Source organism: Dermacentor silvarum, chromosome 4, assembly GCF_013339745.2.
Source record: "Dermacentor silvarum isolate Dsil-2018 chromosome 4, BIME_Dsil_1.4, whole genome shotgun sequence".
NCBI lineage: Eukaryota > Metazoa > Arthropoda > Arachnida > Ixodida > Ixodidae > Dermacentor > Dermacentor silvarum.
The window spans coordinates 89,958,507-89,978,497 of NC_051157.2; the positions used below are offsets into that span (position 1 = coordinate 89,958,507).

The 19,991-nt window shown below is 49.1% G+C and overlaps 1 protein-coding gene across 1 annotated transcript in view; it reads right to left on the reverse strand.

The window, feature by feature from the left end:
* LOC119450371 (ankyrin repeat and BTB/POZ domain-containing protein 2-like) overlaps positions 1-12,992 on the reverse strand; it is a 113,731-nt gene extending 100,739 nt beyond the window's left edge. The window contains 1 exon segment of the mRNA XM_049665836.1: positions 11,798-12,992. The gene's annotated coding sequence lies outside the window, so the exon portion shown is untranslated.
* Between the last annotated feature and the right edge of the window lie 6,999 nt (positions 12,993-19,991).

Below are 19,991 nucleotides of genomic sequence, written 5' to 3' on the forward strand. Positions count from 1 at the left end.
TAAACATGAGCTGAATAAGTAAGCAGGTGTGCTGCGGCGTAAGTAGACCGACATGAAGAGAGACTCGATGACCACGAGAAGGCGCGTGTGAAATGGTGGTGTTGATGAGAAGCGCTTCCCGTGGGCAGCGCGTGCGAAGGGACACACCTGTAGCACTGCACTGCCGATCCGGGCAGCATTGCATGTGTAGCGTGCGTTGGAAAATGTGGCCCGACTATTACTAACTGAATGAACAAGCGTGGTGTGAGCGCGCACAAACAAATATGAGTAGATCACACTGAATGACTGCAGACAACGACTGTCAAAACGCTGGCAGCAAGCGCATACGCCGCAGCGGGTGAAGGGACGTGCGGTCTATCGCTTCAACGGAAACTGAGCGGCGAATGTACAGCGCATACAAAGGTCAGAGCCGTGTGGAGATAAGAGACGGTGCGGGCGAGCGACGAGCGCGGTTGTTGGCAGAGCAGAAGTGACCCCCCCCCCCCCCTCCCCGCTCCCTCCGGCGCTGGCTTCCCGCTTCCTTGCTTGCGCGTAGGAGATTAAGTGCGTTCGCTCTCCGTGATAGACGTCAGACTCTGGAGTTTTTCAAGACGCGTAGCGCCACCTGCCGGTGCGAAGAGGTAATAATTGAGTAGTGCAAAGTCCGACTCCCTCGCTAAGTTGCCTAAGCAGATAGCGAGTGCGAAACAACGATTTCACTTAATTTTGGTTAATATTGCGAATGTTTTGCGCATTTAACACCCAGAATGAGAGCTACGAATTTCTCTGCTAGTCGGACGCGCTGCCGAACTGCCATAAAGTTCTTGTTGACGATGGCGAGCACGACGGCAACCGCGATCAGCTCCGCGCGCTACGAAGAAACGCCGCAATCGACGTTACTGTTGCGTTGTAAATTGCCATGAACGTGAAGGACTGAATAACAACGTTCAGTTTTACCGATTTCCATCCCGGTCGTATGAAGGAGAAAGGCGAGAGCGCTGGATACGGGCCGTTCGCGTGTTGGGTAAGCGAATTACTCGCATTCTCCACAACACAGCCGCTCACATGAGAAAGTGTGATAATGTTGGTCTGCTGTAATTGTGTTGCGTAGCCCTGACGAGGGACTATGGCAACCAAGCGAAAACTAAAGAATCTGCAGCCGCCACTTCGTTGGCAACAGAATAAACAAAGTTGTGAACCATCCTGCGTATGTGCCATCGATATTTCTACCTGTTTACACACGTCCGCCTCCGCTTGACTCAGCAAGTGGAACGGAGAGATTTGGCAGGTCAGTTTAACCAAACATTTTGGTGCACTTATGAATTCAAAATCGTGTTCTAGGGCATTGTGGTATCGCGAGCTCATTTCTAGTTTCGGCTTTTCCGATACAACAAGCACGTTTCGCAATGCACTGAGCCCTCTTTACTGCGTTTTTTTTTTTTTTGTTGTTTTTTGTTTTAATCTGAGCGATAAAGTTGCTGTGGGCAATAAAGTTGCTGTGGGCAATAAAGTTGCTGTGGGAGCACTGGATGAGTAATTGCGAAGTAACGCACGTGTGTAGAAAAAAAATTTCACGTTTATTTACATTCATTTGTGCGCGTGTGTTGTTTTAAGCGTCTGCTAAAAATTCAAGGGTACTGAGCGGTGCTGTAGCTCCCGCGAGACAGGAATATGCTTCGCGCAGGCACTGTAAGAAGCTTACTTTCGTTATGTTCGCAGGCTGTTTGCTGCCTTGGAAAAATGAAATCTCCATTTGCAGTAAATACAAACGGAAAACAACCGTGAAGAAAACATTCGAAGATGCGCGATAACACGCTCGAACGCCCAGGAAGCGAGAGCTGAAGCGAGAACGCAACTGAAAAGGCGAAGGTCGCCAGGGCCGTTCACCCCTGATAAAGCGAGCTTTGTACCACTGACCGTAAGCTACATAGTTAACTGACTTAATCATATATGTACTTCATCGCTTTGACATTATGTACGTACCCAAATTTAACACATTTAGGCGCTAGAGAACGGACGTCGGAGTGCTTGCCTCGAACTCGACGTTGTACGATGCTCGCTGTACTTGCGAGTTGCAGCGCGCCGAAATAACACCTGAAACTTCTTTTACACTGTACACGTACTTCGCTCTGCTCCCTTTCCGAAGCGTGGATGGGCGGAAGAAGCTTTCCAGGTCCTTGATTTTTAGGAAACCGTGCCTTTACAAAACCGAAAGACGGGGCTCTATTGTGGCCTATGCAGCTTCGCTTGCGGACAGCTCTCTTTGCACTACTCAGTTTGCGCCAAGGCTGCGATGAGGGCGATGGTGGCGGGTTTTTCCGCAGCGCCGCCTGGGCAGAGTCTGAAGTCTACAGCGCGCGGCCCCGCACGCTTCCGCTCGGGCATACGGTGCGCGGCGAAGATTTTATCTATACGGAACCTCACGGTGACGGCGACGGCAGAAATCCGGTTGAAGTGTCGATATAATTGCTATCGCAATAAAAAAAAAGAAAGCGGGGGAAGGGGCGGGAGGAGTCACGACCTGATGTTCTGCGTTTTCGGCACACGCCTGGCAATATTCGACAATAGCTCATTAGATCATTTCAAAGTCAACCATTATTCGGTTCTAAGCCAACATCCAAAATCGCAGCCCTAACCCGCGCAAGGAAACCCACACAATTCCCAAAGAAAGACGATACGAAAGCAAGTGGGAAAGACGCGCGCCGGGTGCGAAAAAAAAACGCACGGAAGCGAGGAGACAAAGGCAGCTGGAATTAAAAGAGAGAAAGCGAACGTGTGAGACCGTGAAAGAAGACTCCTTGCGGGAGAGGAAGCAGTAGGAGAACGGAAAAAGAAGGGGGGGAAAAAAACGAAAGAAAAAGAAACTAAAAATGGACGGCGGAAAGAAGAATAGGTGTGGGACAGACGCGAAAGGAAGAAGACTGAAAAGAGGAGCTCCCGTGGCGTAGTACACAACACAATGCTCGAGCTTTCCCTTTAAGCGCACATTCCGTTCCGCCAGCTCCCGGCGCAGCCAGCCTTTATCGTTTCGTGCCATCGGACGCACGTAATGCTTTTATTTTTCTCCTCTTCTTTCACCCCACTGCCTCACGTGCGCGGGAAGCTTGCGGCGAGAATCACCTCCCCCTCTCCGCTGCCGCCGCAGCCGTAGACGATGTCGTAGCGCGGTGTCTGTTTCCGAAGAAAACGAAGCAGTCCGCGTTTTATCATATCGTTTCTCTCTTTTTTTTTTTCTTTTTTTTCTTGTTTCTTTTTTTTTTCCTGAAGCCACGGCGATACCGAGAAGAGGGTCGGTCGCGTGATGTCGTGAGACCACGCTGAGCAGGCAGCAGGAGTACACGGATGGCAGGTGGAATGAAGCCAACCGGAATTAAAGCGAGGAAGCGCTTCGGACATGCAGCAGAGGTTGGAGCGGAATTTCGCCGTTATAGGAGCGAAGCTCGTCGCTCGGATCGTTTCCTCGGCTCTCGTAACTACGCGGAAACAGAAACCCCCTGTGCGTAGCTTCGCCCACGCAGTTGAGAGCAGAGAATATAGATGAAACTGGCCGGAAAGAGAGAGAGAGGGGGGAAATAGAACATGAAGGTGATGCAAAAGCAAAAGGAGCCCGGAAGGAGAACATGCTGTCTTGGAATATGTGAACGTGGCATGTGCCAAGTACCTGGCGCTTGGTTACTACACGGAACTGAAACGCCACTTTGATGTTTCACGAATGCGAGGTGAAGCTGAAAAAAGTCTGAATGCGGTCGAGGCTTAATGAGGGACGTCGTGGTCGAGTCAGTCCTGTGACATGCAGGGAACGCGTCCATCTCGTCTGAGTAAAAAAAATAATAATAATAAAGAAACAAAGAAACCGAACTGACAAGAAGTCGTCTTCAACTTCAACAGGATGCAAATAATTCTCCCCAGTAGTTTTTGGTGCAGAAGCGTAATGCATAATTTGTTGCCTCTTGGCTTCCAAGCGGATAACTGTCAGGCAAGCAACGTCACCAGTCGCATACATAAAAAAAAGAAGAAAATTGAGTTCCTTAACGTTACGTCTAAATTTTACCTCGAAAAACTGCGTATCCTGCTTTCGCCAATACTTTGACATAAATGCGACACAGACATTGGGTTTCACACTAGACTGGTCACAGATGACAAAAGAGAGAGAGACAAATGGGGTGGGAAAGGTAGGGAGGTTGACCGGAAGAGATTCTGGTTTGCTACCCTGCACCTGAGGAAGGGTAAGGGGGAAATGAAAGACGGAATGAAATGAACGCAGGAACGTAGTTGGGACAGGAGCAACAGGAATCGATTCAAACGACCAGCTGTGACTTTCCTATGGCTAACGAGACAGGCAGGAGGACAACCAAAAAAAAAAAAAAATAAAGGTGCATTACTGATGACAGAGTGCGTTCTTTTTTCTTTCCTATTTATTTATTCATTCATTTCTTTGTTCACATGCCCGTTACATTAGGTGCTTTAAAGATATCAGAAGCTTGCGCACGTGCTTTTTTCTGTTCTATCTTAAATGTGCCTGCTTAAATTATGCATTAGGCGATTGAATTGTTCTCGCGAGAAAATCAAAATTGTACTGCTTTCGCATAAGCGAATAAGTTTTGTGGAAATCCGCAATATTCGGGACTGGCAAAGGGCAATTGAAAGATATGAAAGCGTCTGTGCAATATGCATCAACCTAGGCACGCAGTGCGCTTGGTCCATGTTGATGTGAAAACAAGAGAAGCTCTTATCGCTTCACTGTATGCAGCGTCATTTTAGCTATGGAAAACACATTAAGCAGAGGAAAATATATCGCGATTGCGCGGTACGCTCTTCAGGCCATGCGTTATTGCCCAGTATCATGGTACGGTCCTGCATGATAAAAATATGAATCAAATGAAAAGGCAGCAGCTAGTTTTGAAGTTATTAGTTTTGAAAACCGTCAATTGCAGCGGTAGATGAGGTGCACTTGAAGGCACCAGCGTGAACGAAGAATAGTCAAAAGCGAACACGAACGTGCAGTACCGGGTGACTACGCGAGCCCAATACGCCCACGCGTACGCACGGGTCTACACGAATACAATCGGAGTATGGACAATACATTACTCCCAACAAGGCTTAAAGCTCCTAAGCGGCGCAGCAATGCTACTGCTCAAGTCTGGTGCTGCTGTTCCAATACACGCACGACACTTTCTATTGTGCGAGCACGAAGCGAAAACCACGTCGCAGATTCGAACAGAAATAAAATAAGGTAATAGTAGTCGCACTGAAACCATATGTGGAGGGAAGTCTGAACACCACAATCGTCGTATAGCTCCACACCCGAAAGACATACAACATTCGGGCTCAGCCGTGAGGACAAGCGGACACGAAGGAACCAAAACAAGCATTCGATTTTTTTAACACGTATGTTCAGGTGTGCTTACCTAAACTGTTTGTCTCCTTAGTAGCTAACGCGAGAGATGCAAAAGCGGTGACTTTCTTGCCATGCCAAAGACAGTGGCAGCGGTCGTCGCCGGCCTCCATACTAACCGAGAGTCTAATCAGAGCGAAGCCGGACCGACAGAAAGATCGTGCCTGAAATGTACCCTCATGCGACTTTTATCTCCTCGTGAATTCATGTTGCCCTGAACACAAATGCGTTCGAATCTAACCGATCTCTTTGCAAAGAAGACTGCACTGTGGTAGCGGTTAGGCGCGATTCGCTAAACACATACGCATAGCACGCACTATCACGAGTACTAATGCGAAATACTCGCAGAATGGTCACGCGGAACGACCTCCGATCGGCTGAGGGGCAGGTGTACGTGCGGCTAACTGTGGATCTCGTTCATGCTCTGCATAGCGATGATGTCGCAAGCATCGCTTCCTTACGAATGCAGGTCATGCATGGGAAACGTGTTCGTGTGGATAATTCGCTGTGTATACAGCAGCATGCAGAGGGCGCATCATTGGCGCCACACGGCTGCACAATGAGGCAAAACGCCACCAAGAACAGGCCGCATTTGCGCGTCTCTCGAGTGACGCTTCCATGACTTTCAGTCAGAAAACCACGGTGGCGCAGCTGCAAGCCTTATTCGTCGCAATTGGTGCGATTTTGTTCATCGCTGATTCATTTTGTTCGCAAAAGTGCGCCGCGACAACTCTGTCTCATCTCTTCGGCGTGAAATGCAGAACGTGCACATGGCCTCTTATATGTGTCAAACACTCCATAAGCCGACGATATTGTGCGCTTTCTTGCTAAACACAGCTGCACGAAAAGGACCTCGTCAATATCGCAGCGCGACGCTCTTCTGAAGCAGCCTCCAAGCAACATAACCAGAGTCAATCATGGACGAAGCTTTGTCGGCAGCCGCCGAGTTCTTATAGCCTTGCCACTGAATTTCACTTGTGTAATAGACATTGCGCAGATTTTCAGCACCAAATATGAGATTCAACATCCTCCACTTATCTGCCTGGGCTTACGTCCAAGTCGTTCGTTCTCAGTGGCGCGTTCAAGCATTCTAGAGCTACTTTACTTACTGTGGTTCCCCATCCATCCACTCACCTCCTTTCCCCGACCTGACAATGCACAGAAGCGATAGCATAACGAGCAACCTAGTTCCGTCGAAAGTACACGGCGCGTTTCACCAGAAGGGGGCCTGCGGTGTCATGGCGATGATACGGGCGGGGGAAAAGCCCAGCTCCCATTTTCGCACGCCCGGACGGCCTTGCACCCGCTCGCTCGCAACCATTGACGTCGTGACTCGGAAGCGGAGGTGGTTGGTGCAGGCAAATGCCAAGCGCGCGCTAGCGGAGGCGACGCAGACGAGAAAAAGCACACGATAGCACACGAAAGAAAGGAGAGAGCGGGTCAGGGATCCAGGAGTGGGTGGATGCAAGTTCAAGTCCTACAGTGAGGCGGAATTCTACAGCACCATCATCATCTACCGTGCTGCCCGTACTAGCCACTACACCCGTCCCGTCTGCAGCACTCCGCGGCATTTGATTCGCCGAATGAACCCGCGGGCATAGCAGCGTGTGTGCCGACGACGATGCAAGATGCAACAACGCCCTCAGCAGCGCACGGACGCGCGAGCTGCGCCTCTCTCCACGGGTATGCCACGGCTACGTCGCGCGCGCGAGCTTGGTGAAGAAGAAAAGCAAACAAAAAGAACGAGTAGGTTGTTGTATGGGGGAGGAGATGCCGTGCCTTTTGGCTTCTATGCGGTGGTGGTGGTGGCGGCGGCGGCGGCGGCGGCTGCTCGGGTGGTTTTCGCCGGTGCGCGGAGGAGGAGGTCACGACCTTCCGACGCTCGTGCCGGACAGACCTGCGTGCCTTCGACCTCTCCCGATTCACCACCCCCTCCGACTTCGCCCCGCTCGACACTCCACTCCGTGCATGGGGGCTGGTGCGCACGTTCTCTGGCGGGAGATTTCGGGGGTGGAGGGGCGGCAATGCGGGGGTGCTGCTGCGACCCCCGTGACCCGGCGGCCTGATCCCGGATCAGCCGCCGCTGATCGCAGCCGCCGACGCACCGAAGGGAGCGAGCGATTCGCGCCGCGCCGGTCGCTGCCTCCGCCACGCCGTCTCGGGCTCGTAGTTCGCCAGCGTCGCGATATCGCAGTCAAAAGGTTCTAGAAAAGCTGAGCTGCACATCGAATAAACTTTGCTCGACGTAAACACTAGTTTGTGCGGCTAGAGAGGTCTCTGAGGTAGGGTCAATATTTTAAGTACCGGGCATTGGACGTGGCGGCAAAAGTTACGAGTAACTTGCCGCGAATCGTGCAAGGAGTTCACGCGCCTACTCTTCATAATAGGACCCAGTACCTAGCGTGGTCCCGTGTTCTTTCATTAGTCTCGGTCTTGTTACGCAAATCGTTAGCAACTAGCCCAACTTCCTGCATTAACTATGCTCTTCGTAACAGCGTTTCGGTGCAATACAAATGGGCCGAACTTGAACAGCCCATAGTAAAATGACAGCAAGACGAGCTCCGCTGTCACACCGTCCAGTTCCGCAGTACACATGGTGTGAAAAGACCACTCATATTTATTCAGCCTAGACTGCAAATGTTGTACGCAGCTCCGGTAAAATTATTCTCGCAGTCCCACATCAAATTTAACACAGACGTTCACAACCTCGATCGATCTCGAACAGCGAGGATGAAGCAAATCACTACTGCTACATAGTACACCACTACATACATTGGAGTCATCTTTTGTGATAGCCGTTAGCGGCAGCGCGGTTCCCTAAAGCAGATATTCTCCGTCCCGTCAAGTGTGACGTCTGCTCAATTTACGTACGAGCGTCTCCAGAAAGTGAACCAGGAGACTAGAAGAAGTGTTGTGAAGTTCGTTCTGAGGAAAACCTGCATGACTGAGAAACAGGTATCGCGGGAGGTTTTTATTAGTGAGGATACCGTAGAAAGCAATACGGCATTAGCTGATTTGATTTTCATAATCGTCCAAGATATTCTGATATTGCGTACATGCGTGCGAGAAATGTTGCGTCCTCGCCGAGCACTTATGAATAAACTTCTGTAAAACCCCAATCGTATGCCGCGCGAAGGGCGCTGCTTCAGGGGTGTGCATGTGAAGTGTGCATACCATTTGTAATGTGATGATAAGGTTTTCTGCTGCCCCTTTGCATCAGAAGTGCTGCACAGCGGTCCTTAGAATCTCATTCGACATTTAGCAGGAGACTGTAAGCAGCAAGATAGTCTCTACGGGTCATTGCAGGTTTGATCTCGTCTGGCGTCGACCATCAAACTATTATTACGTATTATTTTACAGCCCACCAGATGTCATTGGAAAGCTTCCTCAAACGAGAACTGTTTTACTGCGTAACAGGACATTACTGCCGCCCGAATTAGCCCCCCTCATTCTCGTACCGCGGTGATGAGACTGTATTTGGGACCTTGAAATCTTCGAAATGTCGTGGCGCCATAGGGCTGGAGGCATCGACGTTTGCACGAAACACTAAACTTTGCGGGCTTCTACTAATCTTTGTTCAAGACTATGTAAGGGCTTAGCACAATATTTATGCTCAACATTATACGCTGTTGTATCCGAAAGATGGGCTTTAAAGAGGCACCCACCCACGACGACACCATCGAGGCGACGTAACCATCCCCCCCCCCCCCCCGGTTCTTCCTTCTTTTTTAACTTCCCCACGTATCTGCAAATTGAACATCTTAGACTGAGGTAATAGACTCTTAATATACTCCTTGCACTGCGGCGACGACCGCGACATATTCACACAACCCTGCGTAAAATCTAATGTTTATCGATGACTGCGCAGGAATGTCATATGTGTACTGACAACTTACATGAGCAACATTCCGACCTTTATTGGTGGTCACACTGCGAACGCATTGTAAATAGCGCATGTTGACTACTGAAAAGAGCATTTAGCAAACAACTCTTAAGCATACGTCTCAATGGCAATGATTTGTTTTGATGCGCGAAGATGCATATCTGTGTCGGTTTCAGCAGCCAGATGATAAGTACGCCATGATACAATGGCGCGCCTCGTTCCCGCGATGTCTGCGGCTGCCATGTAGACACGAACGCACCAAGAAAAAAATATGTGCTGCACTGTTGTTCGTTTTGTTACTTTTTTTATGAGCAACTTCATCATACCTGGCCTTATTGCTACACGACGTCAAGAAATTTTGCGATCTGTAATGACGTCCCGATGATGCCGACAAAAGCAGATCCGGCATCTCGAGACCAACTTTAGTATCAAACTGAAATATGTTACGTCTCCCTGCCTCCATACTTGCCAAGTTCCCTTACATTTTAGAAGTGTATAGTATATTTTCTACAAGTTCAAAAGTATGTGTCAGTATCCCGTAACTTTTTTTTTTTCTGCAGGATTGGTGGCATTCCCTGAACACACCTGGCCCACCTGACAACAACTACTCGCGCACTCACAGAAGCCGCAATGTCTGCACACTGATCGCGTTGCATGTGGCATCACTGCATGACATCTCTACATGTAACACGCCCGCGGTGTTGCATGAATAGTAAGTAACCCACTCATGGTTCAAGCCAATCGAAACAGACATAAGAAACGCCCTTCGGAATCGCGATCTGCGTCAATGGCGGACCTACCTCTAACTTGTGCGCTTGGTCTGCTCTCGATGCCACATAGACGAACGAGCGCAGAGCATTTGCGTCTTCACTAAAGTGTTGTATTCCTATGAACTGCCATCTGCATTCATCAACACTGACCGAGCACAAACACAGTTCTCTCCCAATCACTTGACGGGGTTAAGTGCGCCAAGAATTAGTAGGCAAAAAAGGAGGTGAATGCGCTCCTCAATCTCATTAATACAACGACAGCGATCCCGAAAATTATTCGCTAATATCCTGTGACGAGCGGAAAGAACGCTCTAAGGGAGGCATATAGCAGAAATGTGCACCGAGTTTACATCTAATCTATCCATTGAACTAATCTGAGAATATCGCTAAGCGTGGACAGCTGGGCTAGTTGGTTGTAAATAGCATTAAGAAACATCGTGTCAGCGCGCAAATAAATACGGACGAGCAGAGAAAGCCGTACGCTGGAACAATGTTTCATAATGCTAATCTGAGAATGTTGTTTGCCTGACGGTAGCGTAAAGTTTTTGCCAACTCGCACAATATCACGTCGCCTTTTCTGTTCTTTTTTCGCAGTATCTGCGCAATCCACACGCTGCGATAACTCAGGCGCAGAGGACAGTTCAACAGATCCCGAATCCACTCCTAGATGATGTCTTGTGCGGGTGCTGAATAACACGCTTTCCATATAAAACAGTTAAATCACTCGACATTTCACAGATACATATATGGTTCAACATCGTTTGGTGGGCGGGTACACAATCCCACCCTAAAATCTGTATAATGTTTGAAATCCCGTGGTCTTGCGTAGTTCACGAAGCGGAAACGGATGCGCGGTGACAATGGAACAGAAGAAAGCGCGAAGAATTATTGGGTTCACTGTATTGTATTTACACGACCGTACACGGGCTCACAGTGACCCGACCGACCGTGCACGGACCGCGGGCGGCCATGGGCCAACACCTTTCGCTTTTGAAATGTGAAATTTTGGCCTCGTCCGAAAGTCCCCGGGCATTACCCTTTACTGAAAATGTTCCCCGGAACAGGCTTGCTTAACGCCAGTAGCGATACTCGCACGGAACGAGCCCCCGGTGTTCCAATATTTCTTTCAAACGAGATTTGTTTCTTCAGCTCCTGCAACAGAGCGTTACATAGTTTCGGTTAGGACATCCATTACACAATATTTATAGCCTTACAGAAGAAGTAGAAGAAGAAAATACCAGATACCGGATCGTCTTTTCCCGCGAGCATGCTGGACTGAGCGATGGTTATACCGAAATACGTTCTTTTTCTTTCACTTCTTAATTGTTGAGCGCCGCTGCGCATCTCTCGGACGCAGATTAAGCTCCGCGTAAAACGACGGCCAGGCTGTTACATACGCACACACACACACACAGGCAGTCGGCGAGCGGGCGCGCGCGCCGCTAGTAGCCCCACCAACACACCAGCTCCATTTATTTCGCCACTGCAGGGCAGGCAAACTGCAAAGGCTCGGTTCGCGGGCGCGTCCTTCGAGCCCTCGGCGACCGGCGCAGTTCCAGGAGGCCCCCAAGCTACGACAGCATCAGCAGTCTAAGCGGCTAGCTCCGGGGCACCCGGCTGCAGACAGGCTGGCGCCCGCACCCAGCTCGGTGAAGAAGCAGAGGAAGAGCCGCGACAGCAAGAAAAAAAAAAACAGCAAGCCCCCAAACGCGGGGCTGAGCTTACTCACCCCTCCCTCCAAGCAGGAGACGAGAGGAAGAAGGCACGCACCTCTGTAGGAGCAGCGCGCTTGTTGCGGTGGTCCTCTTGCTCAGCAGCGCTGCGCCGCCCGCGGCAAAGCTGCGTTCCAGACGAAGGGGAACGGCATCGGGGACGGACGGCGGTCAGTGCGGCCCGCCGACGCCGGCAGCGGATGGCCGCTGTCGAGCCACATCCATAGGGTCGCCCGTTGAAATCGGCGCTCCAAGAAACGCACGGGGCCCGCTGCACTGTACCGACTCGGCAGACAAAGCACGGACACTGCGACGAAAGCCGTACGCACTCAAGACGCGGCCACGCGCGCACAACTGCAGCACGATTCCAACACCAGATGCACACTATCACCCACGAGGCACACACTGAAGAAGCCGATCTCGCGTCGACGGGGCCGAAGAATCACTCGCAGAAAGTTGGCTCGGGGTGTTCGGGGCACTTTGAACAATAACAAAATAAATAGATGACCGCAATAAGAATATCCTCACTTCTTGCGAGCGTCAAATGAATTTCACCTAGAAAGAAACTCGGGAAAATGATAATTTCCAGAGCACGCGGGTCCTGGTTCGGTATCAACAGAGAACCATGGAACGTTTCGGGTTGGGCAGTAAAAGTCGACTTTTGCCGCACAACACACACACTCCCTCCAAGCTGTTGTCACTGGGTGAAGTATGAGAAGAGAGGAAAGAAGAGGCGCGCCGACCGCTGAAGGCCTGCAAGCAGATCCACCGTTCGTGGTGTTCTCGATCGTGTGTTCGGATTGGTAGAAGCCGGCTGGCAGCGCACCGGCGGTTCAGTCAAACAGTGGTCGCGAATGTCACCGTCCGCGGGCCTCTCCGCGCTGCTGCTATGAGGGAAAGCACTTGTTGCTCGCTGCCTGCTGCTGCTGCTGCCTCCTCGCGCGATCCATTCCAGCCGGCGACCACTCCTCGCTGCTGGGGCCAGAAAACAGCCGCCGTCGTTTCGGCGGCGGCACAAGCCGCAGCAGCAGTGCGAGAGGGAAAAAGGGGGAGGCGAGAGAGAGAGAGAGGAGGCAAGCCGACGGGCAAAGCGAAGCAGCGTGCCAGCAGCAGCAAGCAGTCTGACGCGCGGCCGTTTTGTTGCTGCTTTTGCGGCTGCCGCCGCGCGAGGTGGGCAAGGCGGAGCCAGTGAACCAGCAGCCGCGCGCCAACTCCACCACCGCCACTATACAACAACCACCGAAGAAAAAGGCCCGTGGCGACACATGGCGGAAAAATTCTCGTTCTGCTACGCCGTGCGGCGCCGGCAGCAGCAGCAGGCAGGGCGACCGACCCGTTCGCGCGCCGGGATCCCCCCGCGGCGCTCGCAGGAGGGAGGGCGAGTGTGCGGTCTTTTCGGTTTGCTCGCGCTGCGGCCCTTTCCCATCTCAAGTTTCCCTTCTTCTTCTTCTTCCTCGCTTCTTACGATCCTGGCGCATGGCCCCTCTGCTGCAGCTATCAAGGAGGAGGTGCGGCGCCGTAGTCGAGGGGCTGCGCCGCTTGGATCGACGGCCCCGAGCGCGAGAGCGGAGTAATACCCGGTTTTGCGAGGCCGTGGTACTACCTTTCGTTGGCTTCCGCACTTGGATGCACGCTGGCTCCGTCGTGCAACGAGGGGTGCCGGAAAGCCACGGAGCACTGCAGGAAAGCCGCCTCACCCACTCGGCCCTGTGCCACCTAACGAGCAAAACATAAAAATTGAGAGAGAAGAATCAGGGGAACCGAAAGACTTTAATTTCTTGTTTTGTTTCTATTGGTTAAATCTATATGACGCAAACAGACAACACCAAATAATATTTCGCTATATAAGGATGAGAGAACAAGAAACGTACCACAAACGCTGCGATCTGATAGAGTGAAATCGAGTGCATGTGAACCGTGAAAAAAAAAAAAAAAAGGGGGGGGGGATTTTGCCATCGTTTGACGAGGCTTCACATTGTATACAACGTCCATCCCTTCGTCAGTAAAACGATGGCCTACTAGTGGACTGAAAGAAGGCCAAATTCTCTTTTCCCTGGCGCCGATAAAGTCAATGAGACGTTACACACTTATCAATATTATCGCGCACTCCAGTTCTCTTTCAACGGCAAGATGCCGCGACGTTTTCGGTGTGATTCTACGTTTCTTCTCTAATTCGGTGTAATTTGTGAATAATAAGCAGATCTAGCCTCAGCCACATTTAGCCAATAGATATGACGTAACGGGCCACTAACAGGGGACGTTATATCAGCTCTCATTCTCGCGTTCAGCCTCCACTCACAGTAACAACAACCTATCTTAAGTTCCTCTTCCCTACCTAGATATCAATCTGAGATATCAATAAATCGGAAGTATTTCTCTCCAACGATGGTTTCTGCAATACAACCGGCGGATGCGCACTGTTCATTCAAAACACGCAGGATGTAACTCGTCTTCGTGGATTTAGTTCGTGAACTACTGTTAATTACGCCACTGATTCTCGAAAATGGCGTAGTGCACACGAGACACAAACACAAATACTGTCTTTCTGTGCTTTCCCTTTATGCCGGAGTCGCTTCTGCTGTTTTGCTTTGTTTCCTTAAAATTTCTCAGCTATACTACCAACATCCATTAAAGAACTTGGTGCTTATGTTTGTGGCGTCAGTCACCTCCAGTCAACCGCCTGAGAGCTGTCTAATTTGGAATTAGGAGGTGGGAATCTGCACCTCGACTTTTGGTAGAAGTGGATGATGTCACAGAATCTGAACATTCTGTCCCTCTCCTTCCAGGCCTCTCCTCCTGTTCCATTGCAGCAGGGATGGAAAATATTTTATTAGGAGCAAGGACTTGAAGTCAGCGTGATGCATCATTCTTTGCCCGCTACTGAGCAGACGCAAAGAGAAAAGTGAGTGAGTGAATCAAATTTATTAAAACCAGCGGATTGAGGCCCGCTCCTAGGCCGCCCCTGGCGCGGCCTAAGCCCAGGCCTCAATCCGCTGGTTTTAATAAAGTTGTTTCATTCTCTGCCTGCTACTGAGCAGACGCAAAGAGAAAAGTGGGTGAGTGAAACAACTTTATTGAAACCAGTGGATTGAGGCCTGGGCCTAGGCCGTGCCAGGTGCGGTAGAGATACTCCGTCTCCCAGCCGCCTCTCGAGCTCGCTAGATGGCCCATAGTTGGTCTTGCAGATCTGAGCTGATAAGCGCGGTTTTCCACCGCGCCCCAAACTGTTCTGAGGAGACTGCATTTTAAAGACGATAGTCTTTCTTGGGGAACTTAAACGCTGAAAATTTGGTCTGTCTGTCTGTCTGTCTGTCTGTTTGTCTGTCTGTCACCCGATTCAGCCACCCGGCCAAAGTTGGACCACTTGCTTACCGCCCACAGTACTTAAACTGGTACGGCTGTTCATACTTGTGAACGTTATCGATCACAAAGTAAATATTACGCATATCTGAGGCGCAACATCACTAGGTAAGTATTAGGAGGTGTGTTCCTTTAATAGAAAATACATAGATACGTAACTCTAAGGACCCTAGCTTCTTAAGCTGCGCTGAAAATGCCATGCTATGCGCGCCGACGAACGACGTTCCCCGACTGCGCGCCGACGAGCGCCCTCTGCCATGGAGGAAGGAAACCCTCTGCACAAGCTCATGTTTCCCGATGTATTGCCAGATGGCGTCCATGTCTCACGCAGCGCCTCCTCAATTTTATCAATGCCAGCCAGATGCGGCCGATTCAACATAAAGGAAGCGCTGTCTGAGGCAGGGCAAAACATAAATGGCCGCTTGATGAAATAATGCGGTAAAATGAAATCTGTTCAAACAAACCTTCATGCCAGGACGGAAATGGTACGAGAACAGCATCACGGGTGGCCGCGGATCAGACCAGCACCCATGTAGTACGGCCGGCAGAAGACTATCGTCTTTCGACGACATTTGCAGCGAAGCACGCAGATACGCGGCAAATTTTTTATCTTGTACATGTGCGCATTCCCATAGAATATGTTCTAGGGTGGCATGTTCTGTCCTACATAGTTTACACACGTCATCTGGGTACAGTTCGGAGTAGAGCGATGTAGTAGCACCGGGTTGGGGAAGGTTCTGGTTTGAAGTCACCTCCAGTCAACCGCCTGAGAGCTATCTAATTTGAAATTAGGAGGTGGGAATCTGCACCTCGACTTTTGGTAGAAGTGGATGATATCACAGAATCTGAACATTCTATCCCTCTCCTTCCAGGCCTCACCTCCTGTTCCTTCGGGGAAACTTCTTCGCGAGCGCGGTAAATGAGACCTCACGTGACGCGATGGGCTTCCTCGTTGAGGTTGGGAGCGGAGGACTCACAGGAGGTGTGGGCTGGGAACCAAATGATGTATCTCTCTCCGAGTTAATGTGACGATATGAGCTGGGCTTTCCCGGGGAGTATGTTAGCAGCCTCGGGCGATATTCTTCTTCGCGCGTAGTTTCTGATGGCCGTCTGTGGGTCGCTGATGACCTATGTACATTTGGGGGAAATTAAGGCCTGAACGATAGCTACTTCTGCGATCTCAGTATTACTAAAGCGTATCGAGCACGCGCTTATGCACTCGTGGTTGGAGTTTTTTACTACCGCGACGTAGGATTCGTTACTCGGGCACTCCGCTGCGTCCACGAACAACGCCTCCTTGTCTCTACCGTATGCAATGAGTATAGAGCTTTTGCTCTGCTTTCTCTTCTGCCCTGATCAAGTTCGGGGTGCATGTTTTTCGGCAGATTGGGGACTTGGATCTTTTTCCTAATTACCTTGGGAACCAACACTTTACGTAGATCCTTGTTGATTGTGTTAGTTTATCCTTAACTTGCCGAGGATACTCCTGCCCGTGCGCGAACCGGCTAGTCGCTCCAACTGAGCAATCTGTTGAGCCTCTATCAGCTCCTTTAACGTGTTGTGTATGCCCAGTTGAAGTAGTCGCTCGGGGCTGGTACTTGTAAGGCCTAGAGCTTGCTTGTACGCCTTTAGTATGAGTGCGTTGATCTTGGCTTTTTCGGCTGAATACGAATTAAGGTATGCCGCCACGTATATAATGTGACTTATGGCAAAGGAATAGATAAGTCTGATGACGTTAGCATCCTTCCTTCCCTGGTGTTTGTTTGTGACTCTCTTGGTTAGCCTTATTGCGTTGGTGACTTCGGTTAATAGACTCCTGATGGTTTCTTCGTTAGTGCCCTTGGATTCGATTATGAGTCCTAGGATTCTGATCTGTTCCACTATGGGGATAGTTCAGCCATTCTAGGTGCGAATTTGGATTTCTTCGTGGGCTCGGTGCCGGTTGTAACCTTTGGGTGTTCTGCCTTTGAGCATGGGTCGATAGAGGAGGAGTTCGGATATATCCGGCGAGCACTCGAGGCCAGTACCTTCGAGATACTCCTTGATCAAGTGGACGGCCTTCTGGCGTCTCTGCTCTATCTTTCCGTCGCTACCTTCAGACACCCAGATAATGATATCATCTGCATATAAGGAGTGATGTATTCCGTGTACGGAGTTGAGCCGTTCCGGGAGTCCTATCATTATTAGATTGAACAGCATGGGCGATATGACTGAACCCTGCGGGGTGCCAGCGCTACCCATGTGTCTCTCCTCAGATCTGAATTCTCCCACTACGAGGGATGCCATTCTGTCCGTTAGAAAACTGATAAGAAGATTGTAATCACGGGAAGGCGGAAACCAAGGTAAAAGAATACTCGTAAAGGGGCAAAAGTTGTTGCAGTCGAAAGTCCACACCAGCCATGAGAGGTAAGCACAATACCACTAAGCGTCCTGGCGTACGAAACCTGCATCTGCAGTAAATATTTCTCCGCTTAGCTTATAACTTTCTTTGACGGCAACAGCATTCGTCCTTTGGTTGATTTACAGAAGTTGTGCAGGCAAAGAAAGCGCAGGAAATTTGCTTAGACACCCTATACAGAGGCAAGCTCAAATTTGCTTGTTTGTATCACCTTCCCCTCATGGGCACCACACTGGATGTGCACGTAGAACTTGTATGTCCAGAAATTCAGGGACATCGGGCGCTAGCACCACATCTCGGTAGCGGGTACGAAACAGCCGGGTCACTAAATGGGGAACTCCCTAAAAAAAATGACTACATCGCAACACATATTCGTGCTCTCAGGTCGCTTTATTGACGTAACCTCTAGGTCATTCTCTGACCAAGAAGTAAGTCTGACTTTATTCCAAAAACTCTCCAGGGTTCCACGAGCACATTTGGAAACTCTACAGCGATGTGTTCGGAAAAGTGAAATGCGCATTCATCCACTCGTGTCATTCTGTTCGCATAACCACAACAACACACTCTTGACACTTACCGAATCTACTTTCCATTACAAAAATCGCCGCTTTTCGAAAAGCACTGTTGCCTAATAAGCATACCACGAAAAAGTATTACACATACATAGGCCTTTTATGACAGCATTGGTTGCCCGACAGAATATTACCTAGCCTTGTTGGAAGACGTGAACGAGGAAGTATTTCGAGGTAGCATATACTTTAGAACACTGCAGGGAAAATAACTTCTTTTAAGTGAAGTTCAACGTGACTCTATTGTTGTGTTTACACAGAAGTAGTTTCCTTCAAATCATTGCGTCCGCTGCGTGTATAAGCGTGAATAAGATGAAATAAAACTTATAAAAGAGAAATAGGAGCGGTTTACAAAAATGAAGAAACATTAACACTATTACAGTATATTAACGTTATTGTAAATGTAAAAAACAGTCACTGAATGTAATTTTTGGAACTAGTAACGAAAACCTCCTGGTACTCCGACGTTCAACCGAACAGCTTTGCCAAAGAAACGCAAAGCACTTGCGTAATGCAGTGAAAGCAATGCATGAGTTTCTGAGGAAATATTTATAAGACTACTCACCATGCAAGAAAAATGGTCGAGGGACAGTTAAGTCAGAACAGGTGAACTAAACTCGGCGTTCAAAATCTGCGGCTATGTCCAAAGTTCCAACCACAGGTCGTTAATGACTGGTTATTGTGGCCATGTACTAGCATATACCGCCTCTTTCAATCTTTTTTTAACTCCACCAATTTTTTTTATTCCAGCGATATAAATCACGGTGACGTTGTGGTTACCAAAAACCATAGTTGGTAAAAGTTAATCCGGAGTCCCCCACTACAGAGTGACTCGTAATCATTTCGTGGTTTTGAACTCCAAGGTTCAGATTTTATTTTTTGCTCAACAGGACGGATCCATTTCCTGGCTTTAACTGCTCCTTGCAGTAAACAAATTCATGGTACGGTTCGTTGCAGTGAATTTCGTGGGCGACAAGAGTGAGTGACATTGATAGGTACAAGCGAGGAAAAGTATAAAATGATAAGCCGGTGGAAGAATTATTCAATGTATTGATGAACATTTCAGGTAAACTTAAAGACACGATAAACCGGAAATGTGCAAGTCTGTCTTTTGACATCATGTATATTCTTTCAAACAAAAGGCCAACGATACTACAAAGTAATAACGTCTTTAATCGTGTTCATTTGCAGGCATGTTTTGTTATCAAAGCCAATTTGCATAACAAATTCAGCCGTCGATGCAATCATCCTGAAGATTTTACCGAAAGTTTAACGCTGAAAGGATTCGTTCAGTGCTGCATGAAATTTGAGAACATTAATTTAAAAAAAACGGACATTTGACCCGTCTCCCACTTACTACATTTATGATAGTTCGATGCATAATTGCTGTTAATTTTCTATCATTGATTGCAATAACCGTCATTGCCACTCCTTTGTCTGGTTCGTCTCCACTCATTACTGCCCACCAGACTTGTACACGTTACAGAAAAAAATAACAGATTACAATTACAATTACTTCATTCAAAAATGTCATTGATTATAGTTACATTTACTGCGCCATAAAAGTAACTGAGAAAATACACAATAGCAATCGATCACTTTTACGCTACTTTACTCCGAACTTATATTAACATTGCATAGATACAGTGAACAGAAGGAGCTGGCCTTACCCTTTCAGTGCGTCCTCTGCAGCCCTTCATACATTGCTTATCTGCACTAACAATTGCTTCTAAAAAAATCGTTGGTCATCATCCCTCTTTTTCATTCTGAAGACATCAGCAGTGGCAAATAAAACTTGCTCGAGGAGGGAAAATGTAGAAAGATAGAGAGCTTAGCCAGTTCGCGCGATGTGCCCACTAGGGGAGTAGGATGTTGTTTTATACGTATACGGATCTTGCGCACAAGATTGCGGTCGACCGGCATCT